This window comes from Heterocephalus glaber, unplaced genomic scaffold, assembly GCF_053883595.1.
Source record: "Heterocephalus glaber isolate CG9 unplaced genomic scaffold, H.glaber_assembly_v1.0 deba00001538, whole genome shotgun sequence".
Classification (NCBI taxonomy): Eukaryota; Metazoa; Chordata; class Mammalia; order Rodentia; family Bathyergidae; genus Heterocephalus; species Heterocephalus glaber.
Genome location: NW_028258333.1, coordinates 38,101,301 through 38,114,054, shown reverse-complemented (window position 1 = coordinate 38,114,054; position 12,754 = coordinate 38,101,301). Strand labels below are relative to the sequence as shown.

General features: G+C 40.4%; 1 pseudogene across 1 annotated transcript in view; it reads left to right on the top strand.

The window, feature by feature from the left end:
- The window catches only part of LOC101721827 (protein SGT1 homolog pseudogene), a 136,049-nt pseudogene that overhangs the window by 117,209 nt on the left and 6,086 nt on the right, over positions 1-12,754 (top strand). Inside the window, exon 8 of the transcript XR_015442287.1 lies at positions 9,457-9,623. The product of XR_015442287.1 is annotated as a protein SGT1 homolog pseudogene (transcript). The remainder of the gene's footprint in view (positions 1-9,456; positions 9,624-12,754) is intronic.

Sequence of the window (12,754 nt, the reverse complement as noted above, 5' to 3'; positions counted from 1 at the left end):
ATCTGGTTCAATTCTCATGAGTTAGCCTAATACTTGGCTTGTAAAAGATGCTGCATAACCAAATTCTCTTCCTCAATATTTGTGGGTCTAGAGGAAAGCGCAGAATCATCACTTCTTGTCCCTCAGCCTGACACCCAAGGTCCATTTACACACATATGTGTATATGTACAATCCAGCCTTGATGTCCAGCCTCTATTTATGCTGTTCCTTGACTAACATAGCCACCACTTGGCCTTTCAAGCCTACAGATCTGCCTCCAGTGATACAGTATATGTGGTGTGTGTCTGTGTGGGAGGGTGTTCTGGCTGAGTGTCATGTAGAGGACCTGTAAACAGACTTTGGCCATTTGGACAGGGAATCCATAGTCCTGGGTATACTGAAATGGCCCAAAATTGAGATATGTGGGTCCATGATGGCTTTATCTCTTCCCTTTGGCCCTATGGTCTTAACTTGTGATTAGGGATGTAACCAGCAAAAGGACAGAGTCAAGCCCTCTAAAGTGTGGAACCCATGTTGCTCAGGTTCAAGGGTAGCACTGTTCATCATTCTATGAAATATATGAGATCATGAATACCTGAGATGGGAGAAAATATTAATGGGATGAAATAGAAAGATCTGATGCTCCCTAAAAGATAATTTTGTTCTATAGCTGCCTTAGATGTCTTGCAGCCAGCCTGGCTGCACTGGATACCCTACAGCTGTTCTGAGAGACATTTGCCTCAGGCTTCAATCATGGACCTATCACAGATACTTCTACCCTGTGCTCTCTCTGGATAACTCTACCCTACTGGAGATGAATCTTACATCATACAGAGGAGATTATTCCTCTCCTTTGTATCCTTCCTCATTCAGGTCTGCAGGGCTGCTCTTCTACCTTGATCAATCAGAAAGTCTGACACTATGCATGCACCAGCCCACCTTTTTTCCTTTACAAGTAACTTCCGCACACCTTTAGTGAGTTCAGCTTGTGCACTGTTCTCCTTTATGCTGCAGGGTAAGCCCTCAAAAGTCTTTCCCAGATGGCATATTCCTGCCTATTTATGATTTATCTCTTAAGTAAAGAGGCTGAGCTAGTACACTAGTGGCTAAAAGGCACCAGCAGCCAGTACTGGTAACTCTGAAGGTAGCTAGAAGACAGGTAATGACAGACAGTAATGGAGAATTGGTGGGATCCACCATCTCCAGTGGCCAGAAGAGTTCTTGGGACCTGCCAGTAGAGAAATTTCTAGCTCTGAGTAGCAAGGAGGGTCATTAACACTAAAAGAACTGATAGCCACTGGCATTCAAAACACAGAGTTGTTAACACTAAAAGAGCTGCACTTTTCCTATTTGTGATTTCTATACAAACTGGGCAAGAACCCTCAGCAGATAGGTAACATTCTGGAAGGCAGTAAGGTACTGAAGAAGAGGGTGGACAATGGTGACAGTCATCTGCAAGCTGAAGAACCCACCAAACTATTGCCATCCTACATGCAGCTAAGAACTCATGCTAGCTGGTGACATTGTTGGGAGAAATAAGACTGTGTATAAGAAGACAGTAAAGGGAAGATGTGTTAATCTCTGGTGATCACTTGTGGAGAAAAAGAAAAAGAAAGAGACAGAGAGGGTTATTGCAGGCTGCAGTGATGGGAAGAATGGTATCATTCTATCAGCTCAGAAAGGAGGAATATTTGTGGGAGTGAATTCAGTGGTGGGCAAGATAGAACAGTATCAACTTAGTTTTTCAAGAAGTTTGCATGTGGAGGAAAAACAAACAGTCAGATATTGAGGATGACACAAAATTCAGAAATGATTTTCGTGGTTTTGGTTGTGTTTTTTAAAAATATCAGCAAAACTAGAGTATTTTTATATATCGAAGGGAAAGAGATGAGCAAAAGGGAAGGTCAAAGATGTAAAACAATTCTAAAATTCATTTGGAACCAGAAGAGACCTAGGATAGCAAAGGCAATTCTGGGCAACAAAGACAAAGCAGGGGGTATCACAATCCCTGACTTTAAATTATACTACAAAGCTACATTGATAAAAACAGCATGGTACTGGAAAAAGTACAGACCTGATGATCAATGGAACAGAATAGAGTATGCAGAAACAACTCCAGATATACTCAACCACCTTATCTTTGACAAAGGAGTCAAACACCTTCACTGGAAGAAAGATAGTCTTTTAATAAATGGTGCTGGAAAAACTGGCTTTTCACATTTCAAAGACTGAAACCTGACCCATATCTTTCACCATGCACTAACCTAAAATTGAAATGGATCAAAGACCTAAATATTAAAACATAAACACTAAATCTGCTGGAAGAGAGAATAGGTAGAATGCTTGAGGACATAGGATTAGGCAAAGACTTCATTAACAAAGCCCAGACTGAATGGAAGTACTATAAAGAATCAACAACTGGGACCTCATCTTATTAAAAAGCTTTTGCACAGCAAGAGAAACCACCAACAGGGTGAAGAGACAACCCACAGAGTGGGAAGAAATTTTTACCAGCTACTCAAATAAAGGACTATCTAAACTATATAAAGAACTCAAAAAAATCAGACCCCCAAAATTTAAAGACACAATGCAAAAATGGGCATCTGAAATAAAAATGACACGTCTCAGACAAAGAATTAGAAATGGCAAATAAATACATAAAAAAATGTTCAACATCTCTGGTCATTTGAGAGATGCAAATTAAAACAATGCTGAGATTCCATGTCACTCCAAAAAGAACGGCTGCTATCAAGAAATCAATGAATAACAAATAATGGAGGGGATGTGGCGAAAAAAGAAACCCTTCTCCACCACTGGTGGGAGTGCAGACTGGTGCAACCACTGTAGAAATCAATGTGGGGATTTCTCAAAAAACTAAAACTAGAGGTTCCATTTGATCCTGCTATACCTCTTCTTGGTATCTTCCAGAAACAATTAAAAGCATCATACTACAGCAATATATGTGCACCCATGTTTATAGCAGCACAGTTTGAAATCGCTAAATCTTGGAAACAGCCCAAATGCCCATCAACTGAGGAGTGGATAAAGAAGATGTGGTTTTTTTATACAATGGAGTACTACTCAACCATAAAGAAGGATGAGCATTAGACATTTATAGCTAAATGGATGGACCTTGAGATCATACTCTTAAGTGATATAAATCGGACACACATTTAAATACTGCATTGTTTCTCTGGTGTAAGAAACTGAATGTGGAAATAAGGACTGAGATGTATAATGGATGTTGGGAAATGGGAAGAAAGTGTTCAAATGGGAAGGGGAACAAGAGAGGAGGGAGGGAGAAAGGAACGAAGGGACAAGAAAAAAGTGAAAATTGAAGGAAAAATGGAAAGAAAGTTTTGTACATAGGGAGGGAGGGGCTGGAGGGGGGCAAATGGGCTAAAATAAAATAAAATGTATTGATTAAAAAAAGAAATAAGGAGAAAACAACAACAAAGCAGATGTAGAAAATAGAAACTCAGTGGAGCAAGGTTCCTGGTGGGAAGTCCGTGGAGCAAATTTCTGGTCCAAATGGTGTTCCTGTGAAGTAGAACAGGATCCATAGGAAGGAGCTTCTAGAATCAATACCTATGTAAGAAGGAGGGGGAAGGAGGGGAGGGTATGTGAGCTATGATGCAGCCATAGTGCAGCCTCAGCCAAGAGATCCTGGGGAGTTGTGAACCTGAGGGAGGCCTCCCAGGGTATCTAGGGTTGTAGTGTGGGGCCAGGTGCACCAATCAGTAGATGTGAGCTCTCTTGGGAAGAGAGTGAAACCTAGGACAAGGTCATCTTGTTCTGTCAAAGCCCTCCTTGCAGATGGCTGGAGCCTGCAAACTTCTGTCACAGCAGCACTTCCAGTACCTGAAGTAAGAAATTTTCCACTCTGCAAAGGAATCTATGATGTGTATCTGTACCAGTCCAGTTTCAGCTAGTGAAGCTGAGTCAGGAGGAGAGAAATATTAAGAGATTTATTGCAGAGAAATGGCTCACATGACTATGAAGGCTGCTGGGCAAGTCTGAAATCTACAGGGCAGGCTGTCAGGAAAGACAGGCTGGAACTCTTGAGCACAGGCCAAAGCTCCTGTCCATAGTTAGAATTTCTTCTTCATCAAGGAAGCCTCGATTCTGCTCTGAAGGCCTTTCAGTGGATTGACTCAGGCCCCCCAGATTCTCTGGAATAATCACCTTTAAAGTCAGGTTTAATGCCTGTCTGCCCTCAAGGAGCAATACCCATTGTTTCCTCTTCAGTGCTTTCTCCTCAGGAGCAGGGGAACATTTAATTGCTCTTGTACTCTCTCTTTCCAAGCTTCATGACTGCCCTGTCTCCCCTTGTCTCTATTCTGGTTCATTGGGCTTCTCTCACCCTATTCTTCACTCATCCTCCCTCTCCCACTACCCAATACCTACCTAGATTACCCAGAAGCACTACCTCCACTAGAACTGCTGCCTGGATAACTCCATGCCAATTTCCTTCCTCTCTCAGAAGCCTTCAGAGCTGACTACAGATCAGAGAGCAGACACTGGCCTTCAGGTGGCCTCCACCCAGAATCCCAAATTCTGATCCTGTAATGCAAAACCAGTGTAACTAGATCCTCGTGAGGAGCAGAGCGATATTCATAGTTATCTCCAGGGCAAATGTAATTAACAGCCTATTCAATTTCTGTTTCAGACTTCACATTATGGGGTTTAAAATTTGTGAAATCTGATCTGCTGCGGGCAGGGATTGGAATATAAATAAAATCACTGTCTAATGAGGTTTGTGTTTTTGTTTAATCGCAGATTGTGAGGTCCATCAGTTTTGCTACTTTCAGATAAGAAAGTAGGCCTCTGCTACTGCATGGTTAAGAGGAAAGCATCTCCTCAATCTTAAAAATAATTAAAATGGCAAGCGAAACAGATTGGGAATGACTTGGTTATTTGGGGCAGTTTTCCAAGATCAAAGGTAAAACTGCTGAGATGTCAAATTTTAAACGTCATCTTCTTTATTAGCAACTTCCCATACAGATGATTATTTTCCATGTAGGAGCATGTTTGCATCATGCATGCTATTACCAGCATGAATTTATTTTGTCAGTTTCATGAAATGAGTCTCCTTTTTCCTCCCCATAATCCATCTATTAATTCTTCCTCATCTAAGAGAAACTCACCCCAGGGCTCAAAGAATACAGTAAAGGGATCATGTAGAATTGGTTCTCAAGGATTAGGGATTAAGATTTGGGAAGCAAAGAATGCAACTGAATCTTGGTAATCTCTGACGTGTTTTTGATTTTAAAACAATGTTCTTCTCAGAGAGCCAAATTCCACAGAGTGGTGGAAGAGTTTAATTTTTCTCCCTACCTTGGATTTTCCTGTAGTCACATATTAACAACACTTCAAAGCTCCTCAAGGGACACATGAAAAGAACCAGTAGGATGGAACAAGTGAAGAATTTGGAGGTTAGGTGGACAGAGAAAGAATATAATAGTTAACATGATTTCAGTCACTTCATTTTTTTGACGTGAGTTCTTGTCTGAAAATACTTTTCACTTGGAGTAATTATTATTTCTTCCAATAAAAGGTCAAGGTCAGCTACCTTGTTTCTCTAATATCATCTCCCACATCCCTCTTTCCTTATTTCTCCTTCTGGGGTTAATAGTAGAAGATAAACTTGGAACTCTGGATGATGACTGCTCCCTATTTCATCTACCAGTTTGGCTGTGATTGAAGTTAACATACACAACCATATCAACAGTATCTTCTCTCACTCTACCTCTGGACGAGTGGCACGTGGGAACAGAGCCTCCCAAGCATCAACCCTAGAGGCTGGAGTTAGTGGCAGAAGGATCCATTTAATTGGAGGACAGATCTCTGAGTGAGCCACTTCCAGAAAGTGTATGATCTCCTGGTACCTTAATGTTGCTGGATCCAGAAGCAAGTGGACCAGAAATCCTGATTCTGCCCAAATATCTTCAGCAATTACTTAGTTATTCACCTCCCTGAAATGCTCTGCCTTGGAATCTAGGCTGCGTAAATGGCTCAGTATGGAAGTGCTTTAGCCTGGAGTGATTGAAGCAGAGCTCCAGCCATAGGTCAGGTGAAGGGAGACACGGGTCATCTCTCTGTCAAACTAGTTGTATGACTTGTAGTGGCTATGAACCCATACTGGACCTCAGTCTCCACCCAGTAAGATGGGAAGTTATGAAGAATAAATGAAAGAACACACAACAATTCCTCTTTCCATGTTGTTCCTCTTCCTCAGTCATGCTGACTTTCAGAATGGCCCTGTGCTTTGCAGACCCTGGAGACATTACAATATTCCCAGGACCATGGAGGAGGATATCACTGTGGAAAGACAGGCAAAAAGCCAGGAATTCCCACTCTTCTGTCCTACCACAGGCTCCAGGCTTTACTCGTGATTACGATAAGAACAATCTTATTCTATGTCCTTCATATACAGGAGTAACAACCACATGGTTAAAAAAAGAAAAAAAACCCACAACTACAGAAGCATATCAAAACCAGCATAACCCATTGTGGGTGTGGTGTTATAGTCTGGATCTTAAAAGTTCTCCAAAAGTCCGTGTGTTAAAGGTTTTGTCCCTGGCTGAGGGTGCTGTTGGGAAGAGGTGGAAACACTGGGAGGTCAGAGCTATTTGGAGGAAGTGGGCCACTGGGTCTTGCCCTTGAAGAGTATTAAGGGTGTTTTGGGTCCTGGGCCCCTTTCTCCATCCTCTTCTCAGCCACCATGAGATGAGCAGATTTGCTACCTGCCATGATGCTCTGCCTTGGCACAGGTCCCAAGTGGCAGGGCCAAATGACAATGAACCAAAGCCTCTGATACTACAAGCCAAAATAAATTCTTCTTACATTTTTCTATCTCAGACATTTTGTTACAGCAATGGAAAGCTGACAAACACAGTGGAAAATAGAGTTTTCCTGGGTTACTGAATTTTTTACAATCATTTCAGAGCTTATGCTTTTGGAATTGTTCTCAAAGTCAGTTCACCAGCCACTGAAGGATATTAATCATACCATATTGTTAGCTCAAAACAGTATTACAGTTGGATTATTCACCTTGACAATAAATGACTTTTGAATTTTCCTGATACCTACTTTTCAAAAGAAGATTTGTTAGCACTAAGGAAATTGTAAATATGATCATGGAGTACTGAAGGAAATTCCAAAGGAAGAATGTTAAATATTTTGGGTAATAATGGCAGCTTCTGGGATAGAGAGTAGGCATGGCCTTGTGGGAGCTTTGGGATCAGAAGGACCTGGGTTTGAATCTCAGCTCTTCACTCTATAGTGCTTGGATGTGTATGTATCACGTACAGCACACAAAACGTGTGCAATCAAGTTTTCCTCTTCTTAGTGATGCTATGAATACAAGTGCGCTTGTTCAGATATATGAAAAAAATGGTAAAAATAGTAGAGGCTACTGTTGTTGACTAACAACTTCATACTGGGTCTTGCTCTAAGTGCCTTAGGTATATTAATGTTTTTAGTCCTCACAACATGTGGAAAGGAAGGTGCTAAGTCAGGGATGTGCCTAAGGTAACAGCATAAGGCAGCAACAGGATTTTCAAACTTGGGAATCTAGGTCTAGAGTCTCTACTCTTGCACAACTTTACACTGCACTAGTCATTACTTTATTATTATGCTTTATATATTTCTTAGGGGTGTGTGAGTGGGTGTGGGTGTGTGGGTGTAAAAGAGAGAAAGAGAGAATGCAGGTGAGTGGATGCCTAGGCTCGATGAGAGCTTTTTGCTGCAGGTGCTCTGACGGCACCTGCCAATCAGCATGCTGTAGAGCTTTTTACACAAAGCCAAAAGCCAGAGCAGAAGGCCACTGACTGTATACCAGCAGCAGCTCAAGCTGCAATCAGTCCTAAGTGATACTTAGAACATAAATAGTTTATCTTGTTTGCTTCCAGGGAGTTGTTCTTTATTGTTTGCTATAATTTCATGCTAATTACCTCACATATTCTAGTTTATTGAATGGTGTTGTGGAGGAAAAAGAACCTGTAAAAGATCACTCAGATAACAACTGGAGAAGGCTATTGAGTTAGTTTCCTTTCTATTACATTGTACAATCCCTTTCCTTTTTGGTAGAGTGAAGCATGACTTACTTCCTTCTCCCTACTTTTGTGTGCACTTTCACTCTCTTTCTGGAGACCACACTGACTGCTAGAAAAATGGAAAACATGAAGCAGCAAGCTGCATGGCATCAAAGAAATGGGAGTGTAGCAGCAGGCCCTTGGGGCTGGGTGGCTGTTATGGGTGGATGCCCTGCCTGCTGACCTTGGATGTCCCACAAATAGCCAAGTGGCCTATTTTTCCCAGTTCTACCCACACAGCTTCTATTGTTAATCCTGAGTGGCCATTGGCTGACTATAACAGTGCAGCTTCAAATGATGGGGCACCAATGACCTTGACACAGCACAAGAGAAGCGCTCAGCTCTCAGATCTCCTTTACACCAGTGTAGCCCAGCACTGCCCTTCCCCAGGCAAGGAGGCAAGCACGAAAAGCAGAAGGGCACTGGCAGATTTTCTAGGACTCTGGGCCTATTCTCTACCTCTCTGACTCTTGGTCAAGAATTTCACCTATTCCCAGGTTCATTTCTGACTTTAGTCTTCTTTCTCTTGAGTTTTGTTTTGTTGTTTTTTGTTTTTGAGACAGGGTTTCGCTATGTAGTCCAGGCTGGCCTTGAACTCATGGCAATCCTTTTGCCTCAGCCTTCTGAGTGCTGAGATTACAGGCATGTGCCACCATGCCCAGCATTAATTCTTTAGTCTTAACATCTGTCTTTTTTCCCAGGGAAGGGGAAGAGAAATGGTATTTCTGCATATATAGCATATACTATCCATACATACATACTATATATATGTATACACACAAGGGGTGATAAAAATATGACTGTTTAAGTTAAAAAATACTTATTATAGTAAAAGATACATTGCCAGTAGCAATGGATGAGTGAGTTTCAGTAGAGAGGGAGTATTTTGAGTATTTTAAGGGAGATTTAAAGGCTGTATGTCTTTTATTGTAATAAACTTTTTTCTCTTAAATTCTTTTATTGGTACATTTTTGGTAAACAATACATTTACATGGCATGCTACTCAGCCATAAAGAATGAGAAACTAGAGACATTTATAGCTAAATGGATGCATATTGAGGCCATACTCTTAAGTGAAATAAATAGGACACACATGTAAATACCGAATAGTTTCTCTAGTGTGAGAAACTGAGAGTGTAAATAAGAATTAAAATGATTAAAATGAATAATTGATAATGTGAAATAGGAATAAAAGGTTTAAAGGGGTAGGGGTGGTGGGAGGGGAAGGGGAAAGGAGAGAAGGGAAAGGAAAAATTACTGTAATAAACTTTTAAAATTTAAACATTTACCTTATGTTTTGGTTACCCCTTGTTGATCAAACAATTAAGGCAATTTATGTCAAGTAAAAACATTATTTGTCCTTATCAACCTTATTCAACAGATCTGGCACCACGTGACTTCTGGCTCTTCTCCAAAGTCAAAATGACTATAAAATGTAAATGTTTTGAATTGATTTTTGACACTGAGGCAGCCATGACTGTGCAATTGAAGACACAAAAAAGGACTTCCAAAACAGCTTCAGAAAGTTGTAAGAAATGAATGTTCAACGTGAGTGGGAATATTTTCAGGGAAATTAATGAAAATGTAGTTTTTACTATAATAAACTTTTAAAACATTCACTGTATTTTTTATCACACTTTATACAGGCACACATAAGCATATGTAACAGATGGCTCAGTCCTAAGCCCCACACATCATGTTAGGGAAGAAAGGAACTTATCTTTTTGTAGATAAAATTGAAAAATGGAGTTGCTAGGATGTGTGGAAATATTCCAGGTAGAAACAGGGTTCATTTACATAAATTTTGCTCTGGAAAAAGTCTGTTGGGAAATTAGTGGCTTGGAGCTATAAAGTATGCATATCCTTTTCTCTCTATGTTGCTTATGCTTAAAATCATTTTAGTATCTTTTAATTAAGCAGTTCAGTTTATTATATTATTACATATTACTTTATTTTTAATCATCTCATCTCTTTACTTCATGTCCTTAAGTAGTTTGTAAATTCCTTTGGGGGTATGAACAATCTTTTCTTCTCTTGCATCTCCCAATAATCCATCACATAATCATAGTGGACAATTGCTATTCTTTCTGACCAACCACCATCTGAAACTCCTTCTTCTTTTTAGAGAATTCCCCATCTTATGAGACAGAGCCCAGCTCCTCCTACAGAAAATTCCAATCTCTGTTTTTCCCAATATCCCCTGCCATTCAATGTGGATATATGATCAAATTGCACCAGCCTGAAGGTCTTTGAATGTGCTAATGATATAAGAAAGGAAACCTCCAGAATCTACTCTGGCTAATAAGTAAATACTGGACACAGTGGAACTGCATCTAGTGCTCAGAGACAGCAATGTCCATGCTTCTAGCATCAGCATCTAAGCACCTATGTTGATAGTGTTGATGGAGCTACCTATTCTGTCTGGGTGTAGCATAGATCAGCTGTGGCATCTTCACTGCTTGAATCCTGCAGTGCAATTTACAGTATTGTTCCTGGCTACATAGTCCCCAAGCCTGATTCTCTGGATCCCCTAAAAATTCTTAGAGTTACTCAATGTCTTTTCAATCAATTCCTGTTCTTTCCTAAATTAGCAAGGGCCTATTTCTGTTGCTTGCAACAAGCCATCCTGAGAGATACAATGGTAAATTAACAGGCAATAAATATTTGTTAAATGACTAATTAAGAATTTGTGACATTTCCCTAGTCCTTATGAAATTCAAGACCCCTCCCTTCAGAATATGTACATAAGTAGGGAGGTAGAAATGGACACAGACTGCTTAGAGAATAAACAGTAGGACAGTTTTATTAGAACAGAAAACTCATGCTGAGGAATAATGAGAAAAACAAGATAAGAAAACTGGATTAGGGAGATAGTGTGAAGAACTTTAAAAAGCCAAACTAAGGTGTTTGAGATTCATCCCCAGGATTGACAATTTTGTATGCAAAATTAGAGAGTTTGAAGTTATAGCTACTTTCAGACCCTCCTGAGTGACAATATTCTCAAATATGATGTGTAGAACCTACATATACAGAATATTGATGAGGTATAAGGGATCTGTTTCACATATGTTTGGGAAACAGTGGATCAATTGTATTTCAAAGACTTCTCTATTCTCCTAATAAGCATAGATAATTTCTAAGAGGGAGCATTTGGTAAGCAGTACTTCTCAAACTTATTGGACCACGGAATTTGTGCTCTGTGGGTCACAGAAGCCCTTTTGGGCAGGCTAGTCTTTCCTTGGTGACTGCCAGTTAGGAGGACAGGAAAGATACAGAAGAGTGCAGGAGGCTGCAGGGAAAGGTCAGAGCTTGAAGAAGTTTTAAAAGAGCATATGTGATAAGACACAAGCATGGAGAAGAAGGCGGAAAACAAGGAGAAAAGGCTTTCAGGAGAGAAGACAAGATATGGAAGGTCTTTTTAACTTTACAGAGAATCAGTCTTGCTTCCAGCTCCCTTGCCTAATTTTAACAATTCAGCCTGTGCTTTGTAAGCCTCTCAGATACCTAGGTATTCTCGCAGGGATGGTCTTGGGGCAAGAGAAATGTACATGATAGTCCACATCCTTGTTCTGAGCCTTTATGCAGCTTCAGGGAAAGAGAAAGTCAAGGAGACAATGTCAAGTTAAACACAATCAGTGCCATTCTGCAAGCTCCTCCTAGCTGTCATCCCAAAGCTCCTGGAAGATTTCTTTGTGAAATGAGTGTACAAGTGTCTGCTATTGCTGACATTCACCTTTTCCAGGCTTATTTGACTAAGGTTAAAGTAATGGCTATGAAGACAATAACAGAAGCTGGTGGGGTGGCACATGCCTGTAGTCTCAGCTATTTGGGAGGCTGAGGCATAATAATTAGATAACCTTTTTGTTCTGTGAAACAGGACTGATTATAAGGACATTTATATTTTTTTAAAAAGATAACCAGTGGTAAGAGGTTTCAGAATTGGCCTAAATTCTTTCTAACACTTAACTTCTGCCATCCACAGTGTGTTGGTTTTTGATTTGCATGTTTATCTCCTTGTGAAGGGAAGAGGGAAGTGATGTGGGCATCATTCCTTCTTTTATCTGCAAAAAAGAGAATCCTTCCAAGCAACCACTCATTAGATATCTCCTCATGTTTGGTACATGTCCTCTTCTGACACCCAAGCATCTAGAAACACACACGCACGCTCACACACACACACACACACACACACACACACACCTACAAGGAGAGACAAGAAAGATGGCTCCAGTGGTAGAAATGACTGTCAGATTAGCAGGCATCTCAAAGGCTATGTGGAAACAGCAGCTACAACAAAAAGGCCTGTGAAAAACCACTAAGAGAGTAAAAATAATTAAACAATTGTGTGTCTCTGTGTGTGTATGTGTATGTGTGACAAAGACTAGGTGAAATTAGTTCAAGGTATTACATAAAATTGTATCATTTAAAAATGTTGATAAGAGACCCCGCCCATGAGAAATAATTCTGGCTTCCATTATCAATTTCATTACTCATTCAAATTGTTTATTTGGTCCTTTGAACTTTTAGTAAATCAGTTCAAATGAACAATGTTTGAGCTGAGTGAATAAAACTGTAAGATCTGATCATTGCTGCTTCTTGTGGCCACTTCCTGGTCTCATGCTGAGTCCCTTGTGGAGCTTTTGTGTAATTGTTCCCACACACTGTTATGACCTCAAGGT